Source organism: Tauraco erythrolophus, chromosome 3 (genome assembly GCF_009769465.1).
Source record: "Tauraco erythrolophus isolate bTauEry1 chromosome 3, bTauEry1.pri, whole genome shotgun sequence".
NCBI classification, from domain to species: domain Eukaryota; kingdom Metazoa; phylum Chordata; class Aves; order Musophagiformes; family Musophagidae; genus Tauraco; species Tauraco erythrolophus.
The window spans coordinates 71158487-71178601 of NC_141467.1; the positions used below are offsets into that span (position 1 = coordinate 71158487).

Below are 20115 nucleotides of genomic sequence, written 5' to 3' on the forward strand. Positions count from 1 at the left end.
TGAGACTTGACGTCTTTGTCCTATTCAAGTCAATGGCAGCTCCATCATTGATTTCAGTTGCACCATGTAACTTGTGCAAAACCCTGGTATTTTAGAGAAGCAGCCAAACAGTATAATCAGTACTGTCTTACAGCATGAAGTATCATTCTAGCATAAGTAATTTTTTTCTTCTAGAGACTAGGGATGTTTTATGTTGCAATTTTGCTTCTTCTGAGGTACGGTATCCGCCGGGGTGTAATTCCCCTTAGAGTTGCAACTGTTTAAGTCAGAGCATGCTTGACCTACTAATTTTCAGCAGCATATTTTTCTCTCAGAACCTTAAATTTTTAGATTTGTCTATATCTAGGAATCGGGCTGGGAAAAGTAATGAGATTCTTCTGGTTTATAACTTGACTCTTGTTTCTGCAAAATATGAACAAGACAGTGTTTATTGTAGTCAGAAAAATAGTTGGCATGATTGTGCGTAAGTGAAGAATCTCTGGATTGTCTCAAAGTGTTAGCTGCCCATTTGCAGACAAGCAAGCTTTTAGTGTGCAATTTAGGTCAATGGATAGAGGGGAGAAGATGTGTTTAGGCGACAGATTTTAAATCACCATAATATAAATATGCTTCCCTTTTCATCCGGAATTTGCTTTCTTTCAAGGTAATTTAGTGGAGCAGACATGCACTTATGCCTGTCTTTGTAATTTTAGGGATTAGGATAGTGAGGATTAAATGCTGACCCTTAATCTTCAATATCAACTTTAAGAGCGAAATATAATATGCAAATGGAATACATTCATTTTGTGTTTATATATTTTAATCTCTGTAATTTAGTTTTAAGAAGATGGAAACTCATCTTTGCCTTATTTATTTTGAATCCCAAAGCAAGATGCCATTAAAATCTTTATCCCTGTATCTTAGAGGATAAATGTTTATCCTTTAGGGATTAAAATATAATTTTTTTAAAAAAAATGAGTTTAACCTAGCACTCTTACATCAATCCAAGAGTTCTGTGTGTCTGATTTAAATGTATCCGTGAGTGTCATGTCAAACATCGATAGTGGGGAAAAATCATCTTGTTTATTTTCTAAAATCAGTGAATGGAATTTGCATTAGCAGAAATCAATTGATTACTGTACCACAGATCAATTTTGGTCAGTTCATTGTAAGCTTTTCCTGAAAGTTCTGGATATATTCAAAGTATCGACATTGAAGTCTGAGAGAGAGAGTATTTATAAAGATTAAATATTCTGCAGTCATAAACAAGTAGGATATCTCAACCAGTACAAATGAATGATGCAGTATTAAGGAATCAGATCAAAAGGAAAGATGTAATATGAAAACCTGGAAAAAAAAAAGGATATGTGAAATAGTCTTCCTTTTGGCATTAATACTAGCAATGTAAAGTGCAATTAAAGTACTTGACCCAATTAGATTTATAATGGATGCCCATATAGATATGATTAAAAAAAAAAGTAGTATATTTTGACATCACCATTCCTGAAATGCTTTTAAATCAGGCCATCATATTGATTGCTTTAATATCTGCATGCCTCTCTTCTACAGTTTTGCTGAATTTAACTAACATGGCAGCTTGAAGGTCTCTGAATAATTTTGCACCTAATTTGAGATTTCTTCACGCTGAAGATTCAGAACACTCTGGTATAAGCTGTACCTTAAAGTCTGTATCATTAAATGGTAAATGGGTAATAGCAATGCACCATGTTCCTGCCCAGTGAATCATCATCCAAGGTCCATATTCTGACAACTGTAGTCTTACAAAGAATATTTTCTTCTGTGACAAATCTTTCAAGTATTTTGATGTTCTTTGGAGAGCAAGGTACCACTCAAACTGATACAGTTGTCAGAACACGGATCAGCGGGAATATCATGAGAGAAGAACAACAGCGTGAACAATATCTAAATAAATGAAACATCCCCTACAAAATTTATTTCAATTATCATGGCCTTAGAAGCTGCATTGAATTGCTCCACATAGTATGTCAGGAAGCTCCTAAAACATCTAATTGTTACTTACAGATGAATTCCCTCAAGAAAAATTGAAGAAGCAAATACATATGTGTTCATAGTTCCCTCTCTCTCTCTCTTTGGGATGGTCTCTGGCCCTGAGGTGGCTCATAGAAAAAGGCAAAAAATTGGGCCTTTTATCTTGAGGATAAAAGTTCACTATTGTGCCTGGTCCTTCCATAGACCTTATAAAACTGAGAAGCTGCTTTGTATCCTTACCATTCCCGAACACTTAAGTAAAATCCAGAAACTATCCGGATTTCACTATATGTTTTGTGTTCTATTAATTTCCCCAACTGTATTGAATGGGAAAGAACATACCACACAGCAAAAATGCAGTTACACCTTCATTACTGCCCAGTAGAGACCTAACAAGTGTCAAGTGTTCTAGTCCTGCTTTACTGATACTTACCTGAAAGTTTGTGAAAGTACACAGCAAGAAAGGTCAAGAAAAAAGTGTATTACATGCTATCCTATTCTCAGAGGTAGCCAAGAGGCATATATAGTATTTTAAGGCCTATCACTATGGTAACTTCCCATATCAGTAAGTTATCTTAGCAATTCTTACTTGTGCTAGATTTACTAGCATATTCATATTTCAGAAAGTGTCAGGAGATCTAATAGCAGACACTTGGTCCCTCCATCAAAGATTATATTATACTTTCTAAAAGTTTGTCTGTGTTAATGGAGTACATGTAGAGGATCACACACTGTTACAGATGACATTACTGGAGGTGGATTTTTCTTGATATTTTCTGCTAATTTCTTGTTATATTAAGCTTAAGATGCCAGCAGAAATGTCCTCTTATGCAATAAGCGAATCTATTTTAACTGTGTGTTGGTGTTGATTGCTTAACGTGTTTTTGTGATGCTTCAGTCAAATCTGTCATCTGAGTGTCAGAGACGTTCTTTATATGTTGCAACAGTGTTAACTCAAATTAAAGTGGTTAAGTGTTGGGGGAGTTCCTGGCTACTACAATAGAAAGCACCTGTGCCTCGTTAGGACAGGTGCTGTGAGTCACGTTGGTCAACCGGAAACCACGTGACTCATGGATGAATAAAGGTGGGGCACTCCCAAGAGGGAGTGGGGCAGTTCCCTCCTGGAGACTGGAGTGATAGGAGCCCCTGGAGAGCAGCATCTTGAAGCTCTCTGTTGGAAGCCTTTGGTTGTGACAAGGACCTTTGGAGTGTGATAGAGCCTTCTGATATACGAGGGAGGTCACAACAACCTTCTGGGTTGTGATCCCCGAAGAGTGAGACACCAGTAGTCCGCGACAGTTAAGTACTAGGGTAAATAAGTGAGCTGTCTAATATATGGCTATATGGGTACCTGAAGTTATGTGCGTAGCCAAAAGTACCTAACAGACCAAGACTAGCTTAAAGAAGAGTTATATTTTATGGAATAATCAGTAATGGTCATTAGTAAAGGGTTGCAATTTTGTGTTATATCCAAAATAAAGATTACTGCCAGAGTAAAGCATGCTGTTCTGAATTTCTAACCTGGAAATACTTTTTTTTTAAAGGACAAAAAGGAACCTATTCCATTATATCCTTCTTAGAATATTTTAAGCCCAGATGGTTGGAACTAAAAAATACAATTTTGTTAAATCGCATAAAGAAAATAATGAAGTAAATTCCAAGAGACCTGCAGATTTCTCAACTCACTCCGTTTTCTGTGGGAGTATGACTGATGCAATGGGTGTTGTCACAGAAATCAAAAAACTTTTGTTTTGTTAGGGCATCTGAACTCTGTGGTCAAGGGACTTCCACTGACACCAGCTGATGATACCCAAAGTCATAAACTTTATCTCGAACCAGTTGTTGGACGCAGTCAGGAGGGAGAGGCAGAAACTGAGGCCGTGTGTAGATGCCAATATTTTAGTTAATGGCTTTGATGAGAATGTGTTAGCTAGCCCATTTTAAACATGACATAACCAGACAATGTAAACTTTCATGTTAGAAGCTGGTCAAGTTAAAACCTAAGCTTTCTCTGAAGGTTTAACACAATCTAGCTGAGTTAAAGGCTTGTAAATTGTGCTAAGAAGCATGTTCTGATATGTTAGAAATCCTCATTTAAAGAAATTCTTAAAGATTCACATAGATAGGAACTAGTAACAGCTGCAGTGTCAAGAGCCTAAGTGCTATCTACGAGAAAATTTGCTAAATAAGTGGGCAGCTGCTTTCAGCACTAGCTGCCATTTTTCAGTGGTCTTCACAAGTGGCTGTAAGTAGAAAACATTACTGCAGCCCTTGAGGGAAGTGCACAAGAGATGCTCATTTGAGGGCATTAGCGCTGATTGTACCGCAGGTACCTAAGGTGTGAGCGAGGTTCAGAGGAGGCAGCCGGGGTGATGGAGCCAGGCTCTGCACCAAATCCCAGCCCTGCCACAGCTGACTGCTGGCAGAGGCTCAGACAGCTGTGCCTGCTGGTTTAGGCTGCTTCAGGTGGCCACTGGCATCCTTAAAAATGCAAGTCTGTCAAATGGCAGTTCAGGTTTGGCATAGATTTGGGGAAAGGCTGCATTCAGGTAATTTTTTGCTGGAGAAAGAGAATAAACAGCAGTGATGACTGCCACACAGAAGCACACAGTGCCACATCATAGCAATCTATGATAAAAAGCATGCGTGTTTATGCCTGACGTCTGGATGCTCAGATGGGCTATATCCTCAAATATCCATACATTACAAGTATAAAAACCTCAAAGCAGGAATGTCCATTCAGCCCTGGAATGCATGTGTGCATTTCCCTACGTGCTGTGGTGAACCAGCATAACCTTGTACTTCGTTGAGCCTTACACCGTTAGCACTTATCCAAACCCCAGTTTCTTCAGATAGTAGGAGAGCTGTATGACTCACTGGTCTTATTAGAGTAATTGGAGAACTTTAAGTCTCCTAGCAAAATGTCCCAAAGTCACTGTGACATAAAAGATGGGGAAAGGGAGGAACAACAAAACACTTTGGCCTAATAATTTCTTCTAATCCCTTAGAGGCACTGATTGTTGGGATAGTCTCCATGGCACTAACCACCAAAAGTGCATGAAATATTTGTTGGGAAGTAATAGTTCCTTGCGGAGTTCACTTCCAGTGCTGAAAAACCTGTCCACTTAGAAACAAGCAACAACCATTATAACCGCTGGGACAGGTCTCGCTGTAAAATCAATATTTGAAGGTAATCACTTTATATCTGATGCATGAGCCCAGGTGATTTTACTGGCTGCCTGTTGTTAATATGGACCACTGCCTAATTGTCATTCCAGAAGAGGATCCAGATGTCCCTTACTCTCTCCCTCCAGCCCACCGTGGCTTTCATTACCAGAAAAAAATTCCTAAAAGGTGACATCATTTACTGTTAGAAGCTGAGCAGGACAAAGGCTATCCTTCCTCACACCTTTAGGCTAGTGAACAGATTTTAAAATTAACACCTTTCCTCAGCACCAGAGACGCATGTGATTTCGCCTGCTGGTCCACATGCAATCCTCTTAGAATATCGATGGCTTTACCCTTAAATTCCTTCAAGCCTGTATCTTTTGCCGTAAAATCTCAGTTCTTGTGCCTCCACATGTTGTAGCAGTGGTGTAGGATTTTTTTTGGCATGTTTGCTAAGGAGACGTACAAATGTGACATTGACTTCAGTGACTGTATGCCACGTGTAGTATTCAAATGCCAGCACAAAAGGTACAAGTTGAGAGAGATGAGATTTGCTGTCAGTCTTTTGGTGAGTTTATATTCTTAACAACTGAGTCAAAGCTTTATTTACAGAAGATCCTTAAGTCTTTATTTATTTATTTGTCATTGTTTCTTTTCTTTCCATGGAAACATTCTGGTAATAACCATAAGTCTAAATTACCCCCAAATACAAGCAGATCTTCAGGTGTTTTAAGTCTACCCATGTGCTTGCTGTAAAATACTCCCTAAGTGCACTTCCTAGTGTTTTACAGAAGTCTTGCTGGCTGTTTGAGAATTGCTGTTTGTTTGGGGTTCTGTTATGGAGTGGGTAAAAATGCAGCCAACACAGATATTGTAGGTAGCTTTAAACCCCAGAAGCCACCCCTGTTTATATTAAATTTGCATTCGTTTCCTCTTACTTAACTGACTGCTAAGATGGTGATGAAGGTCTTTCAGGCCGATTTACTAGAATCTCAATAAACGTTTCTATCACTTCTGTTAGAGATAACATTTTCAAGGAAACAGTCTCTCACCTCCAAGTACCATCACCTATACTCTTCCTCTCCTGTTCTTAAAGCTAGATTGTTTAAGTAACAGTCAAGAAAAGCTTGTTTTTTCAAGGATTAGATTTGCTGAGAATTCATAGTCATGATTTTTGGTCAGCTATGGAATACAAGTTGCATAGTTTAAAAAAGCCCTTAAATTAATCTTAAAAGTTGTGGGACAAAAGACTTCTCTTAAAGGGGTGAGGTGGGCAAATGTGTTTATTACATAGTCCTGAGCTTACTGTATATTTAAAGTAGATATATACCTTGCTGCTATGAATCTTTGACAAAGTGCCAAGTGTTGCATTGCCAAAGGTATAGCGTTTCATTTATTTCTTTAGGCTCAATAGTGGTTACTGGTAACATGTGTTTGTAGGGTGTCAGTTCTGATGGAATTTTTTTACCTGGCCTCTTTCCAAGTAATGTTGGTATGTGTTTAAAATGCTTTAAAAATAAATCAGACTTTTGTGTTTCTGCAATAGAAATTCCAGGCAGAGTGATAAAGTGGGATTCACTTGCCATCACAAATTTTTTTGCTCTATTTTGTTTATGAGAAGGGACTTTGTTCTTTTTATTTTGCTTTTCAGTAGGCTAAAACAATATAATAACTAGGAATAAATACTTGGGGCAAATGTCTAATATTTTAAAGGAACTTTTAAATAAAACAATATTTTTTTCCCCTCTGTCAGAAAATGCTTTTAATGTTGCTTCCCTTGCATAGTTTCTTTTCTCTACAGATCTGAAATTTGTGGATTGAGTCTTTGCATATGTACTTCTGTGGCTTTGAAATTTTTGTGACTTCCCTCTTTGAGACACAGAGACTCCGCATAGACCATCCTTTTTCATACCGAGACCTTGTGTTGAACTCTGTGCATGCCTAGGGTCTCTTTCCGAGGAGGCATTGGACACATGCTGTATGAGTGATAGCTAAAGGATGCTCAATAACACCTTTCCCCCTAATTCTGTGAGGATTCCCAAGAAAAAGGGATAGGAAAATTCAAGTCTGTGTGTCCTCAGGATGTTGTAGCCAAGGAGAACCCCCTGAAAGTGGAATTAAGACGCCTGCCGGGAGCAGAGTTTCTGCAGCAGTACTCAGATTCTCTGATCTCTGCATGCTTTCCCTAGGTGACAAACTTCCCCTTAGCTTTGCAGGCATCTGCTACCCTGGGCTCTTTCTCCTGTGGATGAGCATATAAATCTATCAGCCTGGTAAGGTGGCCAGCTAAAGTTTGCCAGCACTTTGTACCAGCTGTTCAAAAGAAGCTGCTTAATGCGGATGCTCTGGTTCATATACGTTACACCTGTGTCTGCAGAGGTGCTGAGCACCTGCAGATATTAGCCTGCTTTGTTCACTCTTTGTGAAAGTTTGGCCATGCTGAGCCTCTAAAGCTGAAATTCCACCCCCAGAAAAATCAGTAATTGTTTTTGTGAAAATAGCAGAAACAAATACGAGGTTCTGATAAGCTGTGTCAGATTTTGTGTCAGTTATTTTTAAAGCAAACAAATTGACATATATTAGAATTTGGCCTTTACCTTTGTGTGCTGGGTGAACTTTTTGTCTTTCTTTAAGGAAGGCTATGTTACTTTCTTGAGGACAGACTTACTGTTGATTATTCTGTGCTGTGGTGGCTTTTTTTATTTTTCAAAGGATGTTCAAATTTAGAATGATATTACAGTTTTATAATGGCATAATCCATAGACTATTTATAAAGTGTAATGATATTGAAAAATAAGTATTCAATATTCAGCATTTACTGTGAATATGCAGTAGCAAATATTTATTGCTACATTTGCTTCCAAGCTTTGTTGTATATCTGGAAGCTGGATAATAACAGTTCATATTTTCTTACCAAACTGATAATGTGTTATTAATTCAGATGAAAAAAGAGGTAGCTCTACCAGATTCTTCTGTTTTGTCCAGGTTTGGAATTTTATGAGAACCAGACTACACATTCCTCTGCTGTTAGACAGTATTATTTTCAGAGATGCTAACCTGTTAGTGATTAGCCCAGACTGGTGTCTTGGATGCTTGTGGTATCAGAAAGCCCTTCCCTGAGGACTTCTCTGGTCCAAAGAGAATTTCCACATTTGAACTTGAAAAAGATGGTCTGAACCTGTGTATATTCCCAACTAAGGGTCAAATCCCATGAGTTCATGGGAATTTTGCCTGAGTAAAGACTGCAGGATTTGACCCTTTGGGATTTGTTTCTTTTACAGATGTTTAAGTCATTTAAAATTACGTGGTCCAGTGTTCAAAGAATTAGCTGCCTAATAAACTTTTTGCTTCTAACCCCAGCTAATTCACTGTCTCTGCCTATTGGCGTCTTTGTACTTAACTCATCCTATATAGCAAATTAAGGAAAATTCAGGCCTCCAGAGAAACGATTATCAAGGAAAATAAATTACAAAATATCATGAACTGTATGTGGCCCAAAAGGACATTTTAGATTTATTTGTGGAAAATAGCTATCATCTTTATGATACTACTATTGGTAGTATTAGAAGGCAGTTTGTTTGCTCTATTTGTATGTTGCTCTATGCAAGATTCTGTTCAGTGATCCTGATCATTGCCTCTGTATGTTCAAATGGTTTTACTGTAAGTGTATATTTTTAGGGACTCATCTATGAACATGTAATATATGCTTCCTTCTGTAGCCAATCATTTCTGCTCTTTATTCTAATTGGATGATAGAATAACTAAGATATTTAACATGGTCAAGTTTAAGACATTAATTGGAATATCAGGACATGCCATGTGTTGTAGCACTGATTTTGTGTTTATGCATGCTCATACATACACACCTGTTTTCTGTGTATGTGCATTAAGACATGTAAGCACATTGCTATGTACAGACATGCTTTGTCACATGGTTATCTGATGCTGTTTTTTACTAGGTTAGTGCAGAGTGTTCTATAGAAATTCAGTATCTGCAAAGATATTAACATATTCCCTCTTATGTATGTTTGTGATACGTATATCCCAGGCTTTTCTACAACTCTCCTGATTAAGGAAGATAAGTAAACTGTATTTGCTTATATTTGATATTTTTGTTATAATGTTTCTATTACAAACCCATTTTTGTGCTTTAAAATCTATTTCTTCAGATGAGCACCCTCAATCTGAAGTCTACCTAGTACTTAAGGAAAAAAATCCACTGACCTTGCAGCAAGCAACACCCATGAAAGGGGAAGACTAGCGTAAGGTGGAAGGTCAAAAAAGTCGGGCTGACCCTATCTATTTAGTATCCCCGAAAATCTTGGTGGCAAGAAACAAATTATCTTCTTCCTCACTGGATTTTCAGTATTCAGACCATCTTTCTGAACTGTGCCTCTGCAGCTTGGAAAAGATAATAAAAGTCAAAAAGTTTGCATAGAGAGGCATTTAAAAAAAAAAAAGAGAAGAGGCACGATCATGATTTTTTTTTCAGCAAGCTCATAGTGAATTTCATTCAATAGTAAAGAACCTGGATGCTAATTTGGAGGAGGAGAAGAAGGAAGGAGAAAGAAATGGAATTCTGCTAGTTGATAGGCTTCACTTTCTTTTCCTCACTCACCTGTTTGCTGGAGATGAAAACTATCACTTTTGATGCCTCTTTTTCTCCTTTCCTAGGAGCTGTTTATGTTTGCTACAGCCCCCCTAAACCTTTTTGACACCCTGCTGTATGTGTTTCATAACCAGTCCTACGAAATACCTTTCATTGTCTTTCCACAGCCACAGTAGAGGACACAACAGTAATAATACTATTTGCTTCTGCTCAGGATGAGAGGAGACGGAAGCTGCATTTCTAAATTGGACACTGTGTAGTTTTACTTATTGATTTACAGAGCACTTATTATTGTAGTAGAACATTATAATGAACATAGCTGAAGACTGAACATTTGTTGAAACTTGTCTGAGGCATTTCTACATGTTGCTTGAGGGATGAATTAATTTACATGATGTTTTACTTTTTAAATAAAACAATTTATTATAGAAATCAAAATGTCAAATCTAAAGGCTCTTATCTGTGAGCTCTCATAAATTATTTCCTTGAAACTTTTTTGGAGCAAGACTCTTCGCATATTCCTCCCTCAAGCCTAAATTACACAAACAATAAGTAACAAGTTATTATAAGTGTAATGGTAATTAACCATGAAAAAAACCTGCTTATTTTGATTTTAGTTGATTTTCCCTTTAGATAAAAGCATCTCTTTAATGTGGATTTTTAGATTTTCATTGCTTCAAGTTTTTCAGTGTTTTTTGGCCTTTTGTCCTTCATTTTTTTCAAGGGGTCAGTTACCTGCATATATCATTAGACGAGTGTCTCCCAGGTGTGATTAGCCTTCTGTGTTCTTACAGTTTTTTGGCAGCAGCAGAATGGTGATTTCTGTTTGCATGCTGGTGAGGTTCTGGTGATGAGCCGTTAAATAAAATGATCTGTCCCCAGGCCAACCAGTTGGTTGGTTGCCAAACAGTAATCCAGCACAATTAAGTATCAAAGATAGGAGAAGGCCATTATTGCAAGAGACCTCACTGCAGCCACCTGCAAAAGCAGAGAGCTCAAGAGGGGAAGAGTGATCAGGGCATTTATTTTCACTGGAGTATACTAATTTCATTGGATTTTTTTTGAACATATGGGATTTGGATATCCATAAATTTAAAATTAGCATTTAAATTTTCAATTTCAGCTTTATTTTCCTTCCAAAGCTGGGGGTTGAGAGAAGGAAGAGATAAAAGTAGAAAAGAACTGACTCGATTTCTGAGACTACTTCTGCTGCTCTTGACTAACTTTCTTACTAAAACACATGATTTTATGGTCCCATTCTGTTTTCCTTCTCCATAAAGGATTTTCTGTCACTTGCTGCTGTACTCATGCACACATTTGAGCACTTTGGTAGTGGCAACAAAGTTAGAAATTAATCAAATTATTTAGCAAACTTTTTTTATTGTTTACTTTATAATTCAGGCTGGGAATGCAAATTTTATGTTCCACTACTGATCTCCGTTTAATTTCCATAGCCTTGCAAGTAATAATTTTTCATTTGTCCAAAAAATACTGAATTCTGATGGATGGAATTTTACTAGGATATGCCTTTTCTAGCCATAAGGACAGTAGCACTGTAAACCACACCAAATCTAAAGCAATGTGTTTTTAAAGTTCTGCAAATAGAGAAAATGGCCAAACATGTTAGGCATTTGAATATTTTGCAGCTAACCACAGCTAATCAGATAGAAAATCACACCTAATGTACACAAAGGAGTGTTTAAAGTCTTATTCATCTGTAATAACTCAAGAAAACCCCGCCTTTTGTTACTTTGAGCTAAACTCACTTCATAGGTGCTTCAAGGTGTTTGAGTGTGAAAGGGAGAAAAGAATTTGGCCTGTTTCTGCCCTTCAGGAACTTAACAATTGTAGAATCCCATAAAATCATAACATTCTCCATGTTTATGACATCTGAGAAAGTCAAAGTATATAATAATATTGAATAAGTGTTAGCACAGTCCTCTGCAGACATAGATAATATACGGGTTTTACCAATGAAGAAACTGAGTCACAGGATTTTCAAATTGTTTGTTATGTTTTACAGTGCAGTCAGAGTTGAAAATAGCAATCAGATATTCCAAATCATATTTTCCAGCTCCTCTCTCTAAAAGGCTCTAAACTATAGTTTTGAGAAAGATGAAAATATATGGGATAAAGAGAAGTCCTTCTGGTTTCATCAGAGACAGCTCAAAGATGTATGGATGGCAGATCTCTCCTAGGACAAAAATGAAAGAAGGAAACAACCAGCAAAATTAAAACTCTTTTAAGACTTGGAAAAGTTAAAAGAAATGCAAAAGCAGAATGAGTTAATACTAGCCAAAGGAGCCAGGGGAAATAAGAATAGCATTTCAAATATATTGGAGAAAAAAAAGGAAATAATAGAATGAAAAAGCAAGCTCACTAATAAATGAAGAGGGTGACAAAATGAAAGCTGGTTCTGAAATGGCTGATGCACTGAGCTACTTTCAAAATCAGTCTTTGACAAGAAAAATAAAAGGAGTAAGGACATAATAGATCAAGTAATTAAGACCTTTTCAAAATAGTTGTTGATAAAAAAAGAGTAAGGCAATACTTAAAAAAAAAACAGAATAAATGCAAATCAGCAGGTCTGGATGATAAGCATAGTGTGGTCTTAAGAGACATAGATAATGAATTTACATAATCGCTAGTAATTATTTTTGAAAAGTAAAGTACAATCACGGAATTATCATAGGATGGGGAAAAAGCAAATCTAATACCAATCTTTAATAAAAGAAAAAAGAGTAATTCTGGTAATTACCATAGGGCTGCCTGTTGTTGTTTATAAAGCCTAGTGGTGTGATAGGCACTTTACTGAAGCTGCTAGAAACCATCCTTACCCCAAAACAATTTAACTTTTGACTTGATATGTCTTAGTTGACGATGACCTAAAAGGAAAGTAGTTCAAAGAACGAGAACAGTAGGAATAGGTTTTTGGGTTTTTTTGATTCTTTCTCTATATGTACATATCTTCATGATTACATAAAGATTTGTGGTCTATTTGAAGTAATAACAATGATTAAGAAATAAGATAACGAATATTATTGCTCTGACGCTGAAGGTTTTACCCTATACTTTCACTTGTCTCCACTTGTTGAGCCCAAAGGCATTTCCAGAAGACCAAGAATATCCAGGCAGGTGCTACTTGCCTCTTCCCTGTTGCCTGGCCCCTCCAACTGCCTCATGTAGAGATGAATAAGATGGAGCTGTGATTCAAAGAGCTCTTGACCATAGTTTGTTCCTGAACTATGCTCACACTCACACAGTATGGAAAGAAAAGTGAGCATGCAGATCAAGTAACAGAAGTGGTCTTCCGGGCTTGCTTTTCCACAGGCTTCTTGGGTGGATAGTTTGAGCTGGCTCTCCCTCTTCCCTGTACCTGATCCCAAAAGACCTAGGGGCTTCTAAGGGTTTAGGAAAAAGGAGGGATCATGCCATATAGTGGAACTCCTTTCCACTTTTTTTCAGCTCTTCTCTGAGAAACATGGAGGAGAATATGGGTTCTGAAGGTCCAAGTGAACCTTGGACCACTTCCTGAAGAAACAGAGGAATACAGTTGCCAGAGGATATGACATAGTGAGGAGAATAGATGATTTTAAGTACAGAAAATCAGCCCACAATATTTGGAAACTTTAATTTAATAAAAAAATAATGTGGAGGAAATAGCTTCATCGATCTTTGCTTAAATGAAGGGATAGATAAAGAATTTTGCAAAAGATTTTGAGATGAACTTAAATGTGCCTATATTGCCACGTGAATTTCCAGCTGGTTGCAGGAGTGTAAGTTATATTCTGGGGAAGGAGTAAGGTGTCCAGAGGTGTTCTGCAGATGTGAGTGAAAGACTCAATTTGTTGATCATGTGATTAAGGAAGGGGAGGTAAACAGACCATTCATTAAATCTGCAGGTCATACTAAAATTGGGAGGTGTTGCCAACGCCAGTGAGGACAGAGTGTGAAGATATAAAAAGAAGCGAGGACAGGTTAGAAATATGGACAGGAAATCACAAAATGGGATTCAACCTGGCAAATGGAATCTGATACATCTGCTGAAATAATAATGCAAAACGCAGATATTCGGCAGGAGAAAGATGCTTGTAAAGAAGTGATGTTGAGAAAAGGCCTAGGGGTGATGGGCAGCAAATTGGGTACGAGTTTGCAATATGATATGACAACCAACTAGCCCCCCTGCCGAACAGTTCTATGCTTGCTGGCGTCATGTTATAGAACAGAAATGGAACAGACGCCTTCTACAGGCTATAAGACCACAGATATAATACTGCACACAGCTTTAGGCATGTCATAAAACAATAATACATATGAATAGGTGTAGTAATTGGAAGCTCTCTCATAGTGAAATGAGACTGGACAATGAATTTTGAAGCATATAATAGGAAGTCATTCTGCACGGATGGATGAACGCCGCTGTCTTTTTCAGCTTTAATTTTCATGTTTCCATACAAGGCAAGTAAAATGAATGGTAGTTATTGTTTAACCAAGTATCTTTGCACATCAAACATGTTAATTTCAGTTTTTTCCAGGTCAGATATTTTGTTAACCATGACATCTTGGCACTGAACTAAGCATAATAAGCTGCCCCTAGCCCAAGTGGTTCAGTTCATTGTGAGGTGATCTGTTGTAGGATGTGTTAGTTTTCTTCCCTGAGAGTAGATGAAAGAAAACTACTCAGAAGAAAAGACCATTTTAAAACACACTTATCCTTACCTGTATGTTTAGATTTTTGCACATTTGTAGTTTGAGTACTTTTCAGCCACTCAGTCAAAAGTCAAATTATATGTGTGTGAATATATATATATATTTATGCACTAATATGCATGCCCACTGTAATGTAACCAGGTAGAAAAACTTGATAATTCACTCTGCAATTTATGTAGGTCTTATCTTTTTATCCAAGTTTGCTCTCCTGGAAAAGTCCTGTCTTTGGCAGAAGCAGAAATACAGGGAATACTGTTCTTCCGAACTGTGGCTCCTGAAGTACGGTATAGAAGGATGAAACTGTTGCTAATAGCCCTTTAATAAGTACAGCTGTTGCTTCAGACATGTGTGAGTGCTGCAGACCTTTTGATTTGTGTTCAGCTGTTTTTCTCTACTTTTAGAGATTCTAGAAAGCCAATCAGGTCCTATTTGCCTTGGTCTTTTTGCCAATATTCTTTTTCTTATATCCAAAAGCATGTTTACTACCTAGAGTCAATACAAAGAGTCAGGTGAGATCCTTAGCTGCTAAATAAGCATATCTCCTTTGTCCATGTCCTTCACAGAACAGGGAATATTTAGATATTATCCATTACAGTTTTTCATGTCACACCAACTACTACAGAATATGAGTATGTGTATTGACATATTGATAAGAAAACAAAATAGAGAAATGTTTCAGTAATGTTTCTATTATAGAAGAAACCAACAAAAATTTTTAGTTACTAATGTCATTGAAAATTCATTTTTAATGAAAGGATTTACTTCTCTATCTTTTACTTTATAAAAGTATCTCTTAATGTCAGCATGGAAAGATACTTTTTTGTTGACCTTCAGTGAAGCTACTAATACAGTTGAATGCTCTCTCTAACACTGATCATTTTTGCTACTGGTAGACGAGCCTGTCTCAAAGTCTTATAACATGTTGCTTCATAAAGAACAAAAATGGGATTTCATCATGAAATAAGTATCACATTTAGGAGCTTCTACTAGTGTAATGGTACTTTGCCATGTTGCGTTTTTTTTTTTTTTTCACTCAGACATTAACAATGCACTCAGTAAGATAGAGAGACACTCTTCAGGTCAAGCTACCTGGGTATATATTTATATGTACCAAGCTAAAATCATGCAAAGGACCAAAATTGGAAGAGAATAGACAGTTATTTCCAAGCAATATTGAATTAAGCAGTTGCTTAATTCTAACGACCAAATTAAGGATTATAAATAAAGGATTAAGCCTAGAGTGAAAAGCAAAAGTTGAAACAAATATTCAAAAAAGATGTACAAACTCTGTTTTTATCACGGTACTTGTTCTACATTTGTTTTGATCAATTTACAGAGCTTAAGTCTCCACCTCCTCTGTTGAATACGCATCTTAATACCTTGTTAAATCAGCTTGTTAAAAAAGCTTTTGATTTACGTTGTTCATGTAAAGGTTTCCAATTTTTAAAACATGTATGCTGATGCACATGCATAGCATTTAAGATCAGAACTGGGCTATTAAAGTTTCCTATTTCTCATCATGGCTAAAAAGGACTAGAATTGCACATTTAGCTGTAGAATAAAACGTGTAAACCTCTTAAAGGGCTTTTTGACACTGCCAGTCTGGTAGGTCTTTTCTTATTAGCATATTTATTTCTGTGTGTATTTATTTAAACAGAGAGATTGATTTTAATGATATTGCTCAACTACAGAAAACAGTAAAAGTAGGCTGGAGTTCTGAAAAGTCTGAATAAAGTCCTTACTAGAGGAGGGAGAAAACAGCCCAAAGTTCCAAAGAGTCCATTCCCAGTGCTGTTAGGTGTAGGTATCGTAACTCACACTGATGGTAGGTGCAGGCTGAAAAACATAAGAGTGGGAGCCCATGTCCCTGAGGTTTGGTTCTCTCAGTCTCCCACTTCAAGAGCACTTCAGCAGCAAGTTGCAGGTATACACTCGCCCAGCTGGTGACAATGGGATTGTACGTGGAAAGAAAGAATTCAGGAGTATGATGACAGCTATGTATCTGTACATAGATTCATCCTGAAGACATAAATAAATTGGGTGGATTGCTTTTGGTGTTAGAGATAGTTTTAACTAAGGTGAAAAAAATAAAAACAGTAACAAGGATTGATGCAATTCTGTGATGCTTTGGCAATCAGTGCCACAATAAAATCATTACAAATAAAATGCCACAAATTAAGAGATAGTTATTTTATAAGAAATTTCAACGCAGTTTTGTAATCTCTTTATAGTACCAGTTTTCAATATTTTGCTAAATAAATAGCCTTCGTAATTTCTACGGGATTGTTAATTTTGTTGTTGGATTTAGGAAACAGAGGTAACAGGCAGACACATAATGCATGAAAACAAAGTAGTTTATTTAACAGTGGATTGCCTGTGTTGCAGGTATCTTAACTTCCCAGAGCTGGTTAACGTTCTTGGTACAAACGTTAAAAAGCTACGTTCCTAGCTTTTTAATAGGTTCTGTCTTGCTTCTGCCATTTTATGCAAAGTACAGTAAATGGGTGAGAAATTAAGAAAATACCCGAGGGAGGATCAAAATAATTTATACTACGCCACAGACATTTCAAGTCTTGCAGTCTCTGAGCAACCACTTGCTGAGCTGAGTAGCTCAAAATGGTAAAGTATACTCCATAAATCAGAAATCCAAGTCAGGGTTTCTGAAAAAACATTATTTTGCCAGTGTTTTTATTAAAAACAGTACAAAATATGTAGTTTAGCATAGGCCTTTTGCAGGCTTCAAGGAATTTGAGGATTTTGAAAAAATGAACTTCATTGAAATGAACAAGCAGTGTATTTAGAAAGATATATAGTTATCGAGTTTTCTAATAATGGTAATGGTATTTATGCAAGATACTTTGTATAAACCCAAGAATTTACTGGGTATCTGAAAATATATGACTATCAAATTGTGGTATATTTGTTTTAGAGGACTATATTTTAATTGTGTATGCATGTGAAGTTAGTTATCACCAGAGGCAAAGAATGGACAGACTTGGAAATAAAAATCTTCACTTTATCTACAGAATGGATATATAGCATATTGCTATACAATATTATATTTCACGCTGAGCCTCGAGGCCATTATCTCTAGGAATGAGGCAGACAGTGCATTCTCAAACTCTGATGAAGCAGCAAATTAATGCCAGTTAAGGTGCTGGCTTTTTTTATGGTGTGAATGCATCTGGTAGAAATGAAGCCTACAAATTAGCCTTTACTTAGGCCAATGAATAATTGTTATGGGGTAACAATTTTATTTAATTATTCTAGACTTTTACATTTTTTGGTAAATGACACCTAGCCATAAAGTTTCCACTGTTATCAAATGCAGATACCATGTCCTGTGATTCGAATGCTAGCTTGTTTGCAAGTATTTATTTGACTGATAGAAAACATGAACTTTTACCCCACAATTGCAAGATAGCAAGGAAATTATGTTTATTCTGCTTAGTTTTATGCAGTGCTGCTTGTGTCTGCTAATAACTGACAATCCAGCTACAAGTGTATAAGAAGATGGGTATGAAATGATAAAATCAGGAATGTGATTCAAGCACCATTTAGGATGGAAAATCTAGAATTTCAAAATGCTTTGTGGTTCTAACAGTAATGCTGCTTTCATTACTACTGTACCTCAAATCAGCAGAGAGAAAAGCTTCTGAAGTTAAGATTACCCATAGGATTTGTAAAACAGATTGATGGAAGTAATTGGTAAACTGCTTAATCAAGCCTTGCTTGGAGGAGGTGAATAAGGACTGTAGGACAGAAAATGTAGGCTGTATAAGTAACCCAACAAGTCAGTAGAGTTCTTTTTCCTGAAAGAAACAAAGATAGCAGTAATTAATGACCCTGACTCTGTGCCAAAAAAGCTTTCTTCTGACAACTCCAACTTAATTAAAACTTAAGACATTTCAATGGCCTCAGAAAGCCCCTGATGGGTTGAACTCTTGCAAACTCGTGAGAAAATTTTGTAAATTAAAGGAAAAGATGTGTGTTACCACTGGTGCCATGACTCTAATCCCTGGCAGTCAAAGAATCTATTTAGCCAAAGCCTTTTCTTTTAACTGGCTCACACCTGCAGGCTTACTGGCACTTCCTCTGTACCAGAGAAGGCAGTTTTTGTGTTTTACGGAAGATCAGATAATAGGAGTCTTGCTGTTACTTTTGTTTTTGTGCATTGTTCATTAGGCTGTGAGTGTTGCAGGCACACTTGATATGCTTGGCTAGCTTGGGGGGAGAGTAGTGGCTGAATGCGTTAGGTGGTGCAACATTAGCGAGGATGGGCTGGCAGAAAAGTAAGTTTAATGCAAAAGTGCTTCAAATTAAAACTCACAGCTGATGAGGCAAGCTGAAAGGCAGAGCCTGCTGTTCTTCACACATCCAAGTTACAAGGAACAATATTCTGTGCTGGACAGTGCTGGATTTAGACAAAAGGAAACGGGGCTTTCAGATTCTCCCTTGCTCTTTTATATTAATCTAATTTTTATTTATTATGGACCAACTGGTGTAAGAATCCCCCCCAAGTACACTGCATGGAAAGGAAAACTCTGTTTGCATGTCAAGGAGGCAGGCTATTTTGTGAGTTGACCTGTCTGCTTTATTAATAAACATGGGATTTAATTCTAGAAATAACATTGGTTGCATACTAATTGGTCTAAATAGTTACTTGATTTACATAAGAAAAAAAAAAGAGTTTCATTTCATCTCCTGTTCTAGAAAGTGCTTTTGTGTGTTATATTGTGAAAATCTTCTCTATCCTCCTCTTCTGCGGCCTTAGGCAAATCCATATATCTGGGGCAGTGGAGAAGGTAATATTCTGGACTGCCTTTTCCTTTCCGGATGTTGTGGGCAATGTGCTGCCTGACTGGCACAGAAAAGCCTTGCTCGTGTACAGGTAAAGGCTTAGGTATATTTTTCAAATGTAGATACTGGAGAAAAGGGTAGAGAGCTCAAGGTACTCACGAATCTCTTCCTTTGAACTTTTTCAAGAGTTTTGATGAGGCTAATTATGATGTTTGTTTTCACAAGTGATGATCCATAACATACAGGCGCTTGGACTGGCATTTTCTTTTTTACTGTGGCTTAGGGAAGAGTGGGAGAAAATGCAGTCACAGACTTGTAACTTTTCCGTTGATTGGCATTTAATTCACCACATCAAGCTGACACAAAAAAAGAAGAGGGAAGAGAAAAAAGGAGCCTGTAGGAGTTTGCAAAAATATACTAGATGTGTCATGTCTCCACACTGTTGGAAAGATTCACCTACCAGTTTGTTAGTAACCACTTTCAGATGTTAGAATAGGGGTGGGGAAGATGGAGGGGGAGCAAGAGGCAGAGGAAAGTAGAAATCAACATGTTTGATCCGATACAGAAACTATTGTCTGCAAGAATTTCAGGATACCAGCCATAATCTAACTAATCTTAGTCCAAATAAATACCACCTGTACCATTTGATATCTGAAGGGAAAAGCAGCCCGCTGTAACGTGTTAGAAAGACTCCTAGAGTTGTACTGAACTCTCACCAATAAAGTGATTGGTCTTGCAGTACATTGCCATTCTTATTTTTGGAATATATTTGTTGTGCCTGTGAAATGGAAGTACCTTAGTTTAAGTAAAATATGTTTTTAAGAAATAAACTACTGTAA

The 20115-nt window shown here is 37.1% G+C and overlaps 1 protein-coding gene across 1 annotated transcript in view; it reads left to right on the forward strand.

Moving 5' to 3' along the window:
• The window catches only part of ZFHX4 (zinc finger homeobox 4), a 129774-nt gene that overhangs the window by 30595 nt on the left and 79064 nt on the right, over positions 1-20115 (forward strand). The gene's annotated exons all lie outside the window — the stretch shown is intronic.